This window comes from Mytilus galloprovincialis, chromosome 2 (assembly GCF_965363235.1).
Source record: "Mytilus galloprovincialis chromosome 2, xbMytGall1.hap1.1, whole genome shotgun sequence".
Taxonomy (NCBI): Eukaryota; Metazoa; Mollusca; class Bivalvia; order Mytilida; family Mytilidae; genus Mytilus; species Mytilus galloprovincialis.
In genome coordinates, this window is record NC_134839.1 from 84,206,079 (window position 1) to 84,224,138 (window position 18,060).

Consider the following 18,060-nt stretch of genomic DNA (forward strand, 5'->3'; position numbering starts at 1 on the left):
CTTTTTTTAGACTAGAGATTTCATGCTGGACCTCAAACGCATGTACTACAGACGAAAAGAGACAAATAATTTTATATAATAACCTCGAGTTTACTCCGACTACTGATATGCAAACCAAAAAACAGACACAAAAATATCATAAAATAGGGATTGAAAGATTGATTGCACTTTGAATGTATAGTTCAGACTGAGACACGTGTTACATGAGGAGCTGGTATGTTTACAAATAATAATGTCACGTGATCACTCACTGACGTCACAATTTGCATCGATCTTGCAGTACACTAGACAGTTCGCTCAAACAGTACCCATTATCATGCAACGCAAATGTGATTGGCTATCAAATAATACAGAAATAATGCATGTACAATGTACAGTTTTAGAAGAAATTAGTTCATCAAATAGATTAGATTTTCACTTTTGACACGTAAAGGTCGGGTTGACATTTCTGTCATCGGGGATAATATTGAGATAAATGGGATTAAACTGACCGTCAAAGATGTCTAGAGAAGCACATCTGGAAAACTTTAACATAAATAAGCCATACTTACCAAAATTACTCTATATTAATAAACCCTATGTCAGTGAAATTTCACAATGATTACGATAAACAATTTTGATACTGACGATGATGCTGGTCACGGTTAAATTGGCGCAAAAAATATTCTTACTCCTATTGCTTTATGTAATAAAGTTTGTATAGAATTGAATTTGACTGAAGTTCAGCTTACAAAAAAACGTGGATATGCAGAAGCATGACAATATATTACTGATAAAGTGTGTATATAATCTGTAAACAAAGTTGCCTGTATACTTCACTTGAGCGAAAGGATATCTTTATTTGTGAATCGGTTTATTCACCCTTTGAACCCAGGGTCGAAGTTCAAGATGTTAACATATTAACAGAAATTTTTTGGGTTGCTTTTACATCATTGAGGCCATCTATTTTCATTGCGGGGTTTCACATATTTCAAATGGAATTATAGAAAAAATAGAATGTTGTTAGCAGAATCAAAGCAGAAAATGATGAACACTTAATTATTTTTAGCAATACATAAATTGGATTGAGGGTCTGTGTATTCACATTATTTGTAAAACTCTCCTTAATTATTCCTGTGAAGCGTGTGCTTTACATCGACGCCACAGTGCTTCAACCAATCAGGGAATGTTTATTTGGGGCATTCGACCTATTCTAACTCAGATTTTTGCACATTTTAATCCAAATTATAGAAAAATGGAATATTGTTAGTACATATAAAATAGAAAATGATGAATACTTTTAGTTAAAGATGAATTGGATGGGGGTTCTGTGTATTCACATTATTTGTACAACTCTCCTTACTGATGCCATATTTTGGAATTTCCGTGACCTAAATGGTTCGCGAAAATTAATATTTTTATATATAGTATAGTAATTAAACTTCAAAAAGTAAATCGATTGAAGTATTATACGGCGGCTTCACTGTTGTGCCTTTAAAATACACCTAAACTGCACGTACAAACTATGCTAGAGGGAAAACGATGATTTTTCAGTGTTATTTTCAAACCTTTTCAGATGCATAAAGCATTATATTTAGGACTATTTGGAAATGCCCTTAAATTGTATGAAGATTAAGAATAACTGTATTTACCAATTTCATTCACAAATTATTTCTAGAACGGGTTTGTTGTGACGCCTCCGGGTGTGGGAGCTTCTCGCTGCATTGAAGACCCATTGGTGGCCTTCAGCTGTTGTCTCCTCTATGGTCGGGTTGTAATTGGTCTTTCCCGCATAAGCAATTTCACACAGCAAAATATAATGAACATGTTTACTTTTATATAAAGTTTCTTTAATAAGGAAGTTTATTAGTAAATTGAGTTGTTTTCGCATCACTTAAATAATTACATGTAACGAACTAACATAGGTCCAAGTAATGTGCAGTGGCTGATCCAGGGGAGGGTTTTTAGTTGGAACCGCCCCTTTTTTGGGGTGATCAATGCATTTGAATGGGCACATGGTTGGACTCCCCCTTTTCACAAAATGGCTGGATCCGCCCCTGATGTGTTTCAGTTTAGATTAGAGTAACTGAGACAGATCCAACCATTTTTTTAAAAGGGGGACCTCACCCAGGATAAGCAGAGGCGGATTTAGTAATTTTTCAAAAAGGGGGATGTAAATTGAGTTTTTTCGCATCACTTGAGCACTAAATAACATAGGTCCGAGAAGTGTGCAGTGGCGGATCCAGCAGGAGGGTTCCCGGTTGGAATCGCCCCTTTTGTGGGGTGATCAATGCATTTGAATGGGGACATGGTTGGACCCCCCTTTCAAAATGGCTAGATCTGCCACTGATGTGTTTCGGTTCTGACTTGACTAGCTGAGACAGATCCAGCCATTTTTAAAAGGGGATCCTAACCCAGGATAAAGGGTCAGCTCCAACTGATATCCCTATCCAAATGAATTGATCGTCAACAAAAAAGGGAGATTCAACCTCCGGAATCCCCCCTCCCCTAGATCCGCCACAGAGACTTAATGTGTACAAACCTGACGTAAAATTATGTACTATTGAATAATAAATAATATCACATAATTACCTCCAAAAATCAATAACTGTTACAGTACATTTCACATGTTTCAATAATCCATAAACGATGTTTATGTAAGAAGTTCCCGCGCAAATGTCATGAGTTACCGAAACGGGAAACACACAAAAGAATTGTAGGTGCATGTTGTCATTCGCATTCCGATTAATTTACACAGTTCAATAAAATATATATGTTAACACTATCTATATTGGTTTTGAATTTAGTTACTAGATCAGAAAAATGATTTGTTTCTCGCAGACAACACAAAATAATATACATATTAACGCGACACTTAATCTAAACATCCCTACAACAAAATGGGACGACCAAACAGATTTCCTAATTTTGATAAAGGTGAAATATGTAGAATAAGAATTGTGCACTCTGGAATAAGATCATAAATAAAGCCCTATATAAAGTGTAAACCAAATAAAAATAATGAATGAAATCATTGTTTATTACATCTGCTTGCATAATAATATTGAAGTTGAAACTAACAACGATCACATGTATCCTGTCAACCCCTGAAAAACATAATATTGTCTTCTTGACTACTTCCGCAAACCGTGCAATCGTAACTACTCGGCCATTCTCGCTACGCAGTACAATAGCTTCTTCGTGCAACCAGAAAGGCCGAGTTGTTCCGATTGGCAAACCGTGGTCTGGTAAAATGATATATTGTTATAGTGTATGTTAATAACTATATTCAATTGTAAATAAAATAAATGGAAAACAGATGATGCCCTCGTTTGCATATATATATACAACATAAAAAGAAATAACTCATGAATGATACAAGTGACGCTACCAAAAATTGTACTTGATCGGAGTTTTGTGGTAATAAGTATTGTGTATAGGTTTCATAATGTTTGGTTAGGGAAAATTAAGTAACAGAACGGTAACTAAAAATTTTCGGCAATTTTTCGATTTATAAAGGGACATAACTCGGTGATACATGTAGTTAAAGTGGCGCCACCAACATTCAACTTGATCTGGATTTTGTGGTATATATATAATTACCATTGTGTATAAGTTTTATAACAGTTGATTATGGCAAACTTAAGTTAGAGAACGGAAACTAAAAACAATATAATTTTTCCAGTTATAAAGGAACATAACTCGAGAACGGTAAAAATGACGCTACAAAATTTCAAACATGATACGTGTTTTTTGGTAATTAGCATTGTGTATATGTTTCATTACATTTGTTTAAGGCAAACTCAAGTTACAGAACAGAAACCAATTTTGGAACGTACATGCAGACGGACAAGGGTAAAACTTAATGTCTCCTCCGCTTAAAAAAAATAGTAGCTGTTCGATCCTTCTTTTCTTAATCCCAGGACAATCAAGAGGATATCGACTGACAGCAAACTGAATTTTCCTGCAGAGCTCGAACCCTAAAAAGTTGAGCAAGTATGGACACAACATTTCAGCATACAACAGCTCTGACTTTGCATTGTGATTGAATATTTAAAACAGATTATCAAATTAAAAGCAAACTAAAGATTGTTATTATTTACGTATACACATAGCAATGTTTCAAAGAGACAACAACCCGACCAAAGAGCAGAAATGGGTCTACAACTCGGCGGTAAATCCCGCACCCGAAGGCGTGCTTCAGCTAGCCCTTAAAAAATGTTCAGTGATAGTGAACGTGACACTCATGCAAAACATATTAACTGTTAAGTATTGTTGCCGCTGAGATATTTGGTTCAGAATTTCAGGTGGGTTAATTTACTTCCTGAGGGCTGGGAACAGTATATCTAACATAATATATATGTTCCTGCTGAGTGTCATAAACAAGGATTAATTTATTAAAAATATAAAACAGTTATAATAACTAACTTTTGCATAGACATACATGAATGAACAAACATAGTATGGAATTATCATAGTGTCTAATTACTAGATTTGATCTTTGCAATAACATATAGGTTTAAGTTTTTGATATCCAACACAGTGTGACTGGTTTCTATATTTGTTTGTTCTGCTTACATCACCTAAAAGTTTCATACTACTTCTATCAGAAATATCTGTAAAGCATACTGTTGCCTCAAAAAGTGCAAGACCTGGAGACGTTTGGAGCAAAATAAGATAACGTTGTTCAGTCTGTTTTTCTGGAGAATAAAAGAAATTTAACACGGACGTCCGACCAAACTCGGCATGATTCTCTAAACCAGATTCTATTTTCTGAGCATAGATTATTTTAAATAAACTTAACTTTGAACATTTGTCTTTAACTTCTGCAAGTTTCTCGTTTATTGAGTTTAAAGCGAACTCAGACAATACTTTAACTATTTTATCGTTCACGGTTACGTTCCTGGTAGTGTAGCACGCACAAAAATGCTCGGCTATTGAGGCATCTGCGCATGTTCTGTCCTTCGGGATATTTCTAAATAAGCTTATTCCCCGCGGATATGGACGAGACGTTATTATGTCTTTTTCATTGAAATCATTATTAACAATATCCATTAAAGTTTCATGGAGATCATATGGAGATGTCAGGCGGTATACATTTTCCCGCAGGTTTTTCTCTAAATGGGGGTGTTTCTGTTTTAAATGCTCAGGTAATACAATACTTAATAATGGCATACGTTCTTCTATCCTTCCTATTGCAGTGTTTCGAATTTCCTCGTTTCTTGGACCATGGTCACTCATAAAAATGAGAACAGAGTTTTGTAAATGGCCGTCTTCCTGAATCCATTTGAAAAAGTTCATCGTATCATCGTCTACTAGTTCAAGAAAGTTCATAAACTCGTGGCTTATTTCTGTTAGCCACGAAAAGGAAAACTTGGCGTAATGTTTGTACGTCGATATAAATTGCTTATAATGCTCCATATGAAGAACATGTTTGGGACGATCTTTATAACATAAAGGGGAATATTTTCCGAGTTTAATGTTATGATTCTGTAAATACATCAATACTTTAAACATTTCTATGTTAGTCTGTACGGGACTTACTTTCTTCTGAGCAATATAATATGGTCTTAAGTAATGATCTCCTGGTGGGTTTCTAAACCCTTTCATGTTGTTGGCAAATATAGATATTTCTGGATAGTCTTCACTGTACATTGTCACATAACCTCGTTTTGAACATTCTTTCCAAATGAACGGATATGGATCGGTAAATTCTGACTTAAGATTAAGAGGAGGAAGTTCCGAACTGTATGATTGTTTGCCAGTAAGAACAGGAATTAGATTTGGATATGTATTGCCTCCTATCATTGTATATCCTTGCAATGTTGAACCATTTAGCTTCTTGTTGATGAAGTTCATTGTCTTCGGCAGTTTCCTTTCAGCAGCTAACCTTGAGACCGAATCATATCCAAATATAAACAGGTTTATAGTTTCTTTCGAGTCTTTTAGTACACTTTTATTTTTTAAAACAGTTTTGCTATCTATATTAAAAAGAATTCTGTCTACCACTACTCCACTTCCGGTTTTACAAATAACTTGAATTAAATCAGCAGGAATGTATACTGGAGGCTCGACCCGTATTTCTGGTAAAAAGGAAACATCATTTTCTCCATTGCGTTCTATAATGCGGTATGAGCACTCTAATTTGGAAAGTTTTAAACGGTATTGTAGTGATGTATTCAATCGAAGCATTCCTGCCTTGTCTATATAAACTAATGAAGGGATTAGATCACAAGAAATTGGTTTCGGGTGGTAAATAAATTGCATGATCGAGCTGTCGAAAGGATTCAGGTCGGGTAGTGTACAGGTCGTGTTCACATTTTGGTGAATGAAAATGAACTGGACCGGCCGGAAAAATTTGTTTATATAGTAGAGACATGTTACACTTGCAACAATAAGAAAGAAACGTCGTCTTAATATAGCAACTATCTTCCTTTTAAACATATTCTTTCCTTGATCTTTATATGCATAAAATCCATCCTACAATATAAATTAACAAAAAATAAAAACAAGAGTGCACACGGTGAAATGTCTCGCCTTCTATACTAATCATTGATATTATGTTGATAGTCCTAAGTATAAAGCTAAGCTAAGCTTTAATACAACTGTCACATAAACTTAACATTAACCAAGATAACTAAACAAAGACCAATGAACCTTGAAAATGAGGTCAAGGTCAGATGAACCATGCCAGGCAGACATGTACAGCTAACAATGCTTCTATACAACATATATAGTTGACCTATTTCTTATAGTTTAAGAAAAATAGACCAAAACACAGAAACTTAACAATGTGCAATGAACCGTGAAAATGAGGTCACGGTCAAATAAAACCTGCGCGACTGACATAAAGATCATAAAATATTTCCATACACCAAATATAGATGACCTACGACATATAGTATTAGATAAAAAGACCAAAACTCAAAAACTTAACTTTGACCACTGAACCATGAAAATGAGGTCAAGGTCACATGACATCTGCCCGCTAGATAGGTACACCTTACAATCATTCCATACAACAAATATAGTAGACCTATTGCATATAGCATGAGAAAAACAGACCAAAACACAAAAATTTAACTATAACCACTGAACCATGAAAATGAGGTCAAGGTCAGATGACACCTGCCAGTTGGACATGTACACCTTACAGTGAAAACTGTCTGACAGACATGAGGACCTTTCAAGGTACGCACATATCAAATATAGTTATCCTATTACTTATAATAAGAGAGAATTCAACATTACAAAAAATCTTAACTTTTTTTTCAAGTGGTCACTGAACCATGAAAATGAGGTCAAGGACATTGGACATGTGACTGCCGGAAACTTCGTAACATGAGGTATCTATATACAAAGTATGAAGCATCCAGGTCTTCCACCTTCTAAAATATAAAGCTTTTAAGAAGTTAGCTAACACCGCCGCCGCCGCCGCCGCCGCCGCCGCCGCCGCCGGATCACTATCCCTATGTCGAGCTTTCTGCAACAAAAGTTGCAGGCTCGACAAAAATCACAGAAATTTATTTCCATCATAAAAAGTGTCTTTGCGTCTTTGAGACCACAAAAAGCTCAAACACCATAAACATGCAGAATGATTACGAGAGTGGTTAAAGGGGCATTAGCTACGAGATATATAACAAATCAAAAGTAGGATTTTTTTTGTTCAATCATTAATGAAAGTGAAATAGTGAAAATATTTGCTTTTATTCGCTAAAATGGTTCAATTTTGCAGAATTAAACTAATGAACATTGAAAATGAATTATTCACTTGCAAGTGAATAATTCGACCTCATTAAATCCGTATTCAAGGGAACTCAAATTTAACCCCGTAGAAAGAGATAGAATCATGAACGCATGCATTGTCCGTGTACGGGTATTTAGAATTAATTGCATAACAGTGTGGTCGACAGTAAAACGTTTGTAGGTTGTAACTTGTTTGTCAACGGCTATGATTTTATGCTCACCCAGTCTGTCAGAGGCCTTCCAGTGGGGATTGAAATATTCACTTGTTACACATTCCGATATATAAAATGAAACTTTCTTTTTACAAAGCTTGAAAGGAATTTGTTTTAAATATTTATTATAATCATCACATACAACCGTGTCATTTATAAGAATAATAATGTTCAGAGATGATATTATTTAATAATAATAAAAAAATAGGTTTATCCACTGTAAAAAAACTATTAAGTTGATGGGGTTAATTCACAAAATATCTCATTGATTAAGAGCACAACTACTTCTACGGTGTGATCATTTAAGAATGGCCTACTATTTATTCAATGCGTATACATGTGGGTTTTGTTTGTGAAGAGTTCTGGATAATTAAAAAATCATTTGATTTCTTTGTTTAATACCATAAAACGATTCATTCTTTCAGATATTTGTCACTTTGCCTTATCTTCAAGTCCAACACAATTTCTCACGTTTCTTACAAAACTTATATTCTTGTGATGTATTCTTTTGTTGAAAAAAAAATGTATAGATATAGATAGATATAGGAAGATGTGGTATGAGTGCCAATGAGACAACTCTCCTCCCAAGTAATAATTCATAAAAGTAAACCATTATAGGTCAAGGAACGACCTGCAACACGGAGCCTTGGCTCACACCGAACAGCAAGTTATAGAGGGCCCCAAAACTACTAGTGTAAAACCATTCAAACGGGAAAACCAACGAGAAACGAAAAACACATATGAACTACATAAACAGACAACATCATGCATTGTAACTTTTAAAGCCAATTAAGTAAAAAAAATAATCTGAAAGAACGTGCGATATCATATTAGGAAAATTGATGGTCAAACCATAACAAAAAAAGTAAAGAATTTTAAGTATTCAACCTTTAAAGCTTGCTGTTCGGTGTGAGCCAAGACTCCGTGTTGAAGGCCATTTTTATTTATTTTCAAATTACAAAGGTTATTCCTGATTAATATGTTTAATTATTTTATTTAGGCGTTTAGAACCTTTGGTGACCTCACAGTTTAAATTTCTATGATAAGTACGTCGTGAGCAGTGGGCATTACAGACGAACGTTCACCTAATTTTCCCCAGTCAATGAATGGCCACAGCTACACTGTTATGAATTTCATTCTATATGAAAAGAATATTAATGTCAACATTGAAAGTGAAACAAAGGTAAATAATTTGATAAACTGATTCGATCCACACAAAATTATTCTTTAAGGTGGCTCGCGGGTACATAAATTTCAGCAAAAAATTAAACATTTGTATTTTCATTACAATTTTTTTTTTATTACACTAGTATTAGTTATTACTTTATGATATGGTAAAAAAATCACCCAAACAAATCGTTTCGGTTTGGCCACAGATGACGTTTAAAATGTTTAGAATTGAACTATCTTTTTTTAACTCATCGGTGACCTATTGTTCTCAAATAAGCTGTACATCAACTAAATAATTATAAATTTAAGCGATTTCTGTAATTTAGTTCTTTTTTTATTTCGATATTACCAATATTTCTCCTATTCAACAGAAAAAAAGGACATTAACAAAAATGTATGCTTCTTTCGGAGGCAGATTGTTAGCTTAAATGAACAGTGACCCCATTTTTTTATTTCATTTTTCTATTAAGTATATAAACAAGTTAATTTACAGAAAAATACAGCGAATTCCTATATTAGAAAAAAAAAATGATTTATACCCACGAGCCCTCTTTATGATTACATCGCTTATATGGTCATAGAAGGTCTACTCGATAGTTAAGAATTAGATGGCGTCTTGGCTAAAATTCAAACGAAACGAAGCTACATCTTATTGAGACCATGTCCTGTAATTTTTTTATTTTATACTTTTGATTGTTTGGAAAAATGTTTTACATTGTTATAAATATAAAATATGAGAATTTGAGTCAAATCGGTGAATATGTATTTGGCAACTACTAGTACCCCTTTAAAATATTTCACACGGTTCAAAGAAAGTTTAAACGTTAATTTCCATAAACAAAAGTGAAGAATAAAATTTGTTTAAACACGCAGGATGCAGGAATCCAGATAGCCAATAAAACATTGAAATAACGTTAGAAATCTACGTATAGTGAAAGAGCCTGTGGGAACGTTTTCTGGTAATGGAAATGAATCAAACGTAATAGTGCATGAACCACAAAAGTCAACGACGATAAGTTTGTACTTTAAAAGGAATACTAGTAACAGTATTATCCAGTAAATATCTAAGACTACTATAGCAGTCTCAGTCTGTACTCGTAGTATATTGAATCAATGATGGCCGCAAATGCAGTTTTACTAACGACGTGTAGCAGAGACAGATAAATTTTATTACTCCTAAGATATGAAACACTTTGCAACATTGTAGAAGATGAAATCCATATTAGGTTCACATGTCCTCTTTATGCTATAGAAGGATAAATATTCTTGAATACTATTACATGTAAGTTTGCAGTGATTTTAGTTCAAATGAAAAACTCGAGTTATTCCTCTTTATACACCTCAAATTGTGTATATTTGGTGTTGGTATTTTTTTTTTTTTTTTCAGTAATTTAAAGTCATGGTGTGTGTTGGTAATTATTTTTGTCTATGCTAATTTATCGAACGAACAAACAAACGAATGTTAACATTGGGCTAGAGATCTGCCAAGGTAGGTGGTATATATCCTTTAATTGTACTATCCATTCTATAATATATATATACAATGTGCTCTATCAGTGAATCCCCCATTGGAGCAATTATCCCCAGAATCAAACCCAGCCTTTCCTATGTAGTATGGAACCTTGTAGTACAATTTCAGATAGATCCATATTCTTAAACAAGATTAATTGTCTGGAAACTAGAAAAAATGCTTGTTTTTGGCCCTTTTGGGGCCCCTAATTCCCGCATGAATTGGACAATTACCCCCAAACTTAATCCCAGCATTCCCTTTGTGATATGGAACCTTGTGGTACAATGTAAGAGAGATCCATACACTTACACACAAGTTATTGTCCAGAAAGCCCTTTGTTTACCCTGAATTCCTAAACTGTTGACACCATAACCCCAAAAATGAATCCAAACCTTATACTAGTGGTATTAAACATTCTGGTACAATTTGAGAGCAATTGACACTGGCGGATCTAGCAATTTTCACAAGTGGGGGACAATGACTGCGCTAAGAGGGGCCCGTTCCAGTCACGTTTCAGTGATTCCCTATATAAGCAACCAATTTTTTTCCCAAAAAGTGGGGGCCCGGGCCCCCTGGGCCCGCCTCTGATTGAAATACTTATACACAAGTTGGTATCTTGAAAGTAGAAACATGCTTAATTGTTTTGGGCCCCTTTTGGGCCCCTAATTCCAAAACGGTTGGGAACATCATCCCCAACAGCATTCACAAATTTTTGTGGTATTGAATCTTCTTTAAAATTACATGGTTCTTTTCTTTGTATGTATACTTCATCGTAGTTTTGTGATGTTTAAATAACGGCTTTAAATAATGTCTTATGTTTGTGAGACCATTTAATGGAAATAACACCTTTTTCTTCTTCTTCTTACATGTGACCCGTTAAGAAAAATAAAAAAAAAAGGAATTATAAAAGCTTTCTTTGACAAATTAAAAGCTTACTTCATTTTAACAAGTTTATTAGACGACGTTTGCTAAAATAGAGTTACGTATATAAGAACTGTTAGTATTGTAGTAAATTCTAATTCGTTTGAAATTTAGTTCAAGCATGCTGCTGAAGATTACTAAGCGCCAAAATCATACAATAATTTTGTATTTTATAAATCAGTGTCTTGGACTGAGAGTTGTCTCATTGGCACTCAAACCGCATCTTTTTATGTGTATTCAAATACGTCAAAATAACATTATACAGAGATTTTTGTTTCAGAATGTTCTATATAGATATAAATATCCAAAAGCTAATTTGAAACAACGTACCCTCATAAGCCTGGAAGTGGCTAGTCACATAAAGTTAATGTGTTACTAACTGGATTAATGTACAGTCGCAGAAATAGTTATTTTACAAGGATATATATAAAACAGCGTAAACAGCGAAGACGCCTATTGTTGTATGACGTCAGAGAGTGAAATAACCACGTTTATTTCACATGTGAAATCGGTTTTTATCTAACTGGGAAATCAATGTAATTCGTTGCAACCAATGTAATAATTAGTGTTCCTTTTTGTCTAGCGAGACATATGTATGCTGTTTCCGTCGTCGTCGTCGTCGGCGGCGGCGTCAGCAATGTATTTGCTTGTGATTTATAGGTCTAGTTTATGGATGGTCAATCAATTTGGCCCTGTCCCCTCAGTCGACTGTTCATGACTTTGAAACTTTTGCCGCTATTTTAAATACATGTATTAGTTTGTGATTTAGATAAGTTTATAATAGTTTATGGAGAACCACTTGTGATAGGTCAATGATATTTGGTAAGCAGTCTCTGTGATAATTATCAGTTTAATAATTGTTACATGTAATGTATGAAATTTCAATCATACATTTTTTTCAGTTATCGATTCAGTCTCGATGAACATTAATTTTATTCTTTTCAAAGCCAGACATGTTCTGGAATCAACAAGATGACCATACCTCGGACTATACAACAAGTGTTTTTCTTAATAATGGGTCTAGTTCTTTGCATTTCATGGCAAAATGTTCATCGTAAACGTGTATTTCTACATGATAAAAAAGAGACTAGGGGTAATCTTGTCCAAATAATTATGACGTCTTGAAAGGCTACATATGATATTTTTTTTCTATGTCCGTGTCCAATTAACCACAAGCCCCAGGATGAGGCTCATTAAAGGGAACTGTAGGTGGCCCCCTCTTATGGCAATAATTACCCCTCCCCTCCCTTTTTCTAGAAAGTTCAAATCTATATATAGGACTATTATTTATTCATAATAATACTATGTCATAATAAATATGGTCAATGACTTCTATTATCTCCTATAGATGAAAAAGAGTGAGACACTCTGTAAGCCCTACATGTTATTGTAATTGTCATATAAACAATATCATTAGTACACGTGCCTCAAGTGATGTGTTTGTCTTCTATGTTCTACCCAAGTTTCAAAGATAATGTAATGTTAGATCAATAGCCATAGATGAAGCACTAATGATAATAGCAACTACATAACCATTTTACTGAATTCTCCTATTTATCCATACTTACAAATTATGACCTGTTATCCTATTTATAGTGTAGTGTCCTATTACATTCAACCATTCTCATCACATAAATTACACACTACTATTTCCATAATAATACACACATCCCCGCAGGATCATGTGAGGGTCTCGAGAGATGTCATATTCGTCGTTGTTCTGGTTATCATATGGATTATAATATCCCTAGGGAAACCACGTGTACTAGAAAATTGAAGTTTTAAAATAGTTGTTTGTTGTAAAATAATAAACTACTACATAATATGCAAGTCCCCTTTAACGTTCTTTAACAAATGAGGGTGAACATGGGAGCACTTCATAAAACGTCAAGTTATGTTCTAATTCGAAATGGAACTTATCAATTATTGGTAATATTAAATATTTGGAAAACAAAAGGTCCTGGAATGGAGTAATTTTTAATCAACAGCATTGTCCTATATTAGTTATAAATAAAGTTGAATTCTTTGATTCGCTGTTTTACGTCATGCCCGCTAACAAATTGAAACTTATTTTTAGTCCAGATTTTTAGTATTCGTATTGTTATCTTAGAAAGTCTTACGGATTAAAATACTACAATAGGTAACAATTTGACAGTTTAGTAGTGTCAACCCTGTGATTATGACCCGTTTATATAGCATATTAATCCTGAATACACCGTTTGGTGGTGCGCCTGTCAGATGCGGAACGTACAGATAAGGTAATAGGTAACAGGTGATTATACTATTGGTATCGGTATCGGACTCGACCCGGAACTTCCTAATTATTGGCGATATTAATTACGTGGAAAACAAAAGGGCCTGGAGTGGTGTAATTTTTAATCTACACCTTTGTACTATATTAGTTGTATATAATTTTATAAAAGTTGAATTCTTTGATTCGTCGTTTTTACGTGATGACGGCTGACAAATTGGACCTCGTAATTTTAGTATTATAGATATTTAATTAGCTGTAAAAAAAAAAGCCTGTCACACTTTGTACTGCAATGACTTCGATTGGCAAAAACTAATTCTAATTCACTTACATTAACAAAATCTAACCCCAAAACTTGACAAACTGTTGACAACTACATCCTCAACTTTTATTATCATAAGGCATAAGGCAGCAACCATTTGATTTTCTGGGGGGGGGCTATGGATTTTTTTTTCTGGACAACTTTTTTTTATTTTTTTGGCGAGAAGTCGAAAACAATTTTTTTCTTTCCATTTTAGCATTACATATAGTGGCAGCTGAGGGTGAAATAAACAATTTCTTTTTTCTCAGGATCAGAAACAAATTATTTTTTTCTCCCAAAACTGGAAACAAACTTTTTTTCCCAAAAAAATCCATAGCCCACTGATAATTCTTAGCAAGAAAATATAAAATTAAATCTTTTTTCGTTATTAAATCATTGAATTAAAACAGGACACACTATAAGACATTTCATAGAACATTTTGATCCTAGGTTTATTAAGTTCTGTACATGTTATGATAAAATGAAATTCATCTTCCACCTCTTTATGGCATTAGGGACACTATTCTACTTTCGAAGGCTGTTTTATAGTATCGACCATGTTGAATAGATAGCACATGGCATACTTTCAATTATTCTTATTTTTGCATATTTTTGTAACATATAATTATCTAAATTCAATAAAAGGTTCTTTTCAAGTTAATACTTTACCTTCAGATTTCTGTAAGTTCTTAGCTTATTTCAATTTATTGAATTTTCATCATTACAGAGACAATTTTTTAAAAATACTTTGTTATTTTCATTGAGTGTCTTCATTAGGGCTGAAAGTAATTGTGTTGGTTTTTTTAAGAACAGGTACGACTTGCGGTATAGTTATGTAACTGGCCGTAAGGGTAATGTAGTTGACATAAATCTTGTTAAGTACATTTGAGGCCTTAATTGTTTGTCAGTTGAAAAACATTACACAAATCAGGGGTGGATCCAGGAATTTGGAAAGGGGGGCAAAGTTTTTAAAGATCGCCGAGCGGAGCGATGCGAAAAGTTCTGGGACCTTTTTTTAGGCCAAAATCATAAAATGTATGTGTAAAATACACTTGTTAAACGGTTCCTGACGTGGAGCATGAATATTTTATAGTTACTGTAAACTTTGTAAGGGTTGGACATTTTTTATGCTGTATTCTCCCTATTAATTGTCTATCACAAAATGATAGTATGGATACAAAGCTGTAATGTACTGATATATTTGATGTGGGACTTGTCGGTAAAATGGACATGGAAAATTCTCGTTTGTTGTATGTAAAATTAGTATAACCTCCGTGACATATTTCTTGCTGTGAACAAGATATACGCGCCGGGATATTCGACGAAATTTACAATACAACCGAAACGAATTAAAAAAAGACAAACAAGAATAAAATTGAGAAAGGAAATGGGGAATGTGTCAAAGCGACAACAACCCGACCATAAAGCAGACAACAGCCGAAGGCCACCAATGGGTCTTCAATGTAGCGAGAATTCCCGCACCCGTAGGTGTCCTTCAGCTGGCCCCTCAACAATATGTATACTAGTACAGTGATAATGGACGTCACACTAAACTCTGAATTATATCCGAATCAAATCAATGTTTATCCAAATGTTTTGATGATAAGTTTCACCCAACAAAATTAAGAGAAGTGAGGGGTTCCAAATCAACCAAAGGCTATACGAATGAGTCTACAATGACAACGATTTTATGAATGACGGTCGACACATGGTGACATAAAGGCCACATCAAGCAGGTAGGTTGCAGTCGGGTCTTGAAAAAAGTATTCAAGATATCAGTTCGGTGTTACAGCTGTTCAGGTCAGACATATGCAAACCCCCGGCTTCCAAAAAAAAGATACGCCCGGTTTTTTTTTTTTTCATCATGTTCATTTAATGCTAATTCTGGACATTTTCGTTTCTAATAGCAAAACAGTGGACAAGATTATGTTTTAAATCCAGATACGGCCAGAATTTTTATTTAAGGCAAAATTCAGTCCGATCAGACTGCCTCCTCAAATCAAATGGTTCGTACCTTAGACTTTGAATCTATCTAGAGCTTATACTGACTGGGGATCATTATTCAGTATGTTATTTTAAAATAGGCTTGGGCGTTTGGGGTTGTAGGTAAATAATGATAGCTGTGGAACTTTTTTTCATTAGAGTGTTATAGAGTATTACTTTCTGTACAAGCGAAAAATATCTCTATAAGTAAAGCATAAAAATTGAATAAACAGAGTTTAGCTGTTTGTCAGGGACCAATTTGACGTTGTAGAAAAATAAGGAGATGCGGTATGATTACCAATCGTACAAGTAAAGAAGAGTCCAAACGACGTGGATGTAAGCAACTACAATTTATCGGTCACCACACGGCCTTCAACAATGACCGAAATCAATAACATTGTTTATTGTATTATATGACTTCGGTGTTGCGGCAAATTAAAATGTATTAGAAACTTAACAGTGTTAAAAAAGACAGTCCCACCCAAATCCAAACTACGGCAAATATTACAGGTCCGTCTAGAACTTACGAGACATATAAAAGTCCTGATAAAAACACCACAAAACACCATGTTAAAGTCAGGCTAGTACATATACTAGGTATTCCATTCAGTGCTTTATTATATTTGAAGCCAATACATGCACACTTGTTTTCATATGTTTCCTTCCATTAACTCTAGAAGTAATTGAATGATGTTTAATTGTCGGTTCGAAGTACAAATGTATTTGTGAAGGTATAAAAACTCATTAAAGATAACAAATTATCTGCTTTTTCATGCTTAGAATAATTGAAGTTGAATTAAAAGGAGGAATTCATATATTTATTTAGATATAATTTTGTAAACTATTTATTTCTGTCCGTCTGTCTGTCTTTTCTTCGTGCTGGAAGATATTGATTTGATTTTAATGTTGTGGTACCAATACATAGTTAACAGTTTAATTTCGCAGTTTGGTATAATTATTGATTTGATAATTGGTACATAGTTTTATCATGAAATGTTACAAGTGAAGTTTGAATTTTCTTGTGGTCTGATGATTCATGATTTGTGCAGAGTTATGGTCCTTAGACTTAGAAAATTCACTCAATGGTCAGTTCCCCCCTACTTTTTTCATCATGCTTAAATATATTGATTTGAAAACTGATATATAGTTTTATCATGACAAGTTACAGGTCAAGTTCGAATTCTGTTTCGGTTTAATGATTTTGTGCAGAGTTATGGTCCTCGACATTTGAATATTCACAGAATATTTAAGATAATCAGTGTTCAGCGCTTTTTTTCGTCATGTTTGAAGATATTGACTTGCTATCTATTATATAGTTTACATCATGACAAGTTATAGATTGAGGTAGATTTTTTTCAATACAATGAATGTTTAACAAGTATGGAACTATGTCTTGCCATTCAATACTAACTTAATGTTTGTTTCAAATGAGGTTTCCGAAAATAGTGGAATTATTTACTTTTAGAGTGTCACAAATTCGTTAAATGTACTTGATAAACTGCATGCTTTAATTTGGGCTTTTGAATCTTTTCATAGTTTTGATTTTTTTAATCTAATATAATGAGTAGTAGGGACGGATCAGTTTGATGCACCCCCAAAACACAGGGCGCTAGGGCGCTGACGTCATATGCACATGCCCCGCCCCCAATATGATATATGGGCATATACTAGCCCTAATGACGTCATATGGACAGTATGACTCACGTAGAACTTTGCCAATTCCAGGAGTCATACCGAATGTACGCCGGACATATTTGGTCATGACGCAACCATGAATCATCAGGATGCAAGATCAGGACATGACTCACTACATGACAATACCATGGTGATGCACCCCCAAAACACAGGGCGCTAGGGCGCTGACGTCATATGCGCATGCCCCGCCCCCAATATGATATATGGGCATATACTAGCCCTAATGACGTCATATGGACAGTATGACTCACGTAGAACTTTGCCAATTCCATGAGTCATACCGAATGTACGC

At 34.3% G+C, this 18,060-nt stretch overlaps 1 long non-coding RNA gene across 1 annotated transcript; it reads right to left on the reverse strand.

Annotated features, from left to right (window-relative positions):
• Window positions 1-4,342: 4,342 nt before the first annotated feature.
• LOC143064642 (uncharacterized) lies at window positions 4,343-13,942 on the reverse strand. The gene is made up of 2 exons (XR_012975294.1): window positions 13,107-13,942; window positions 4,343-6,459 (listed from the first exon to the last, which is right to left on the reverse strand). It is a non-coding gene; the product is annotated as an uncharacterized LOC143064642 (long non-coding RNA).
• Window positions 13,943-18,060: the final 4,118 nt, after the last annotated feature.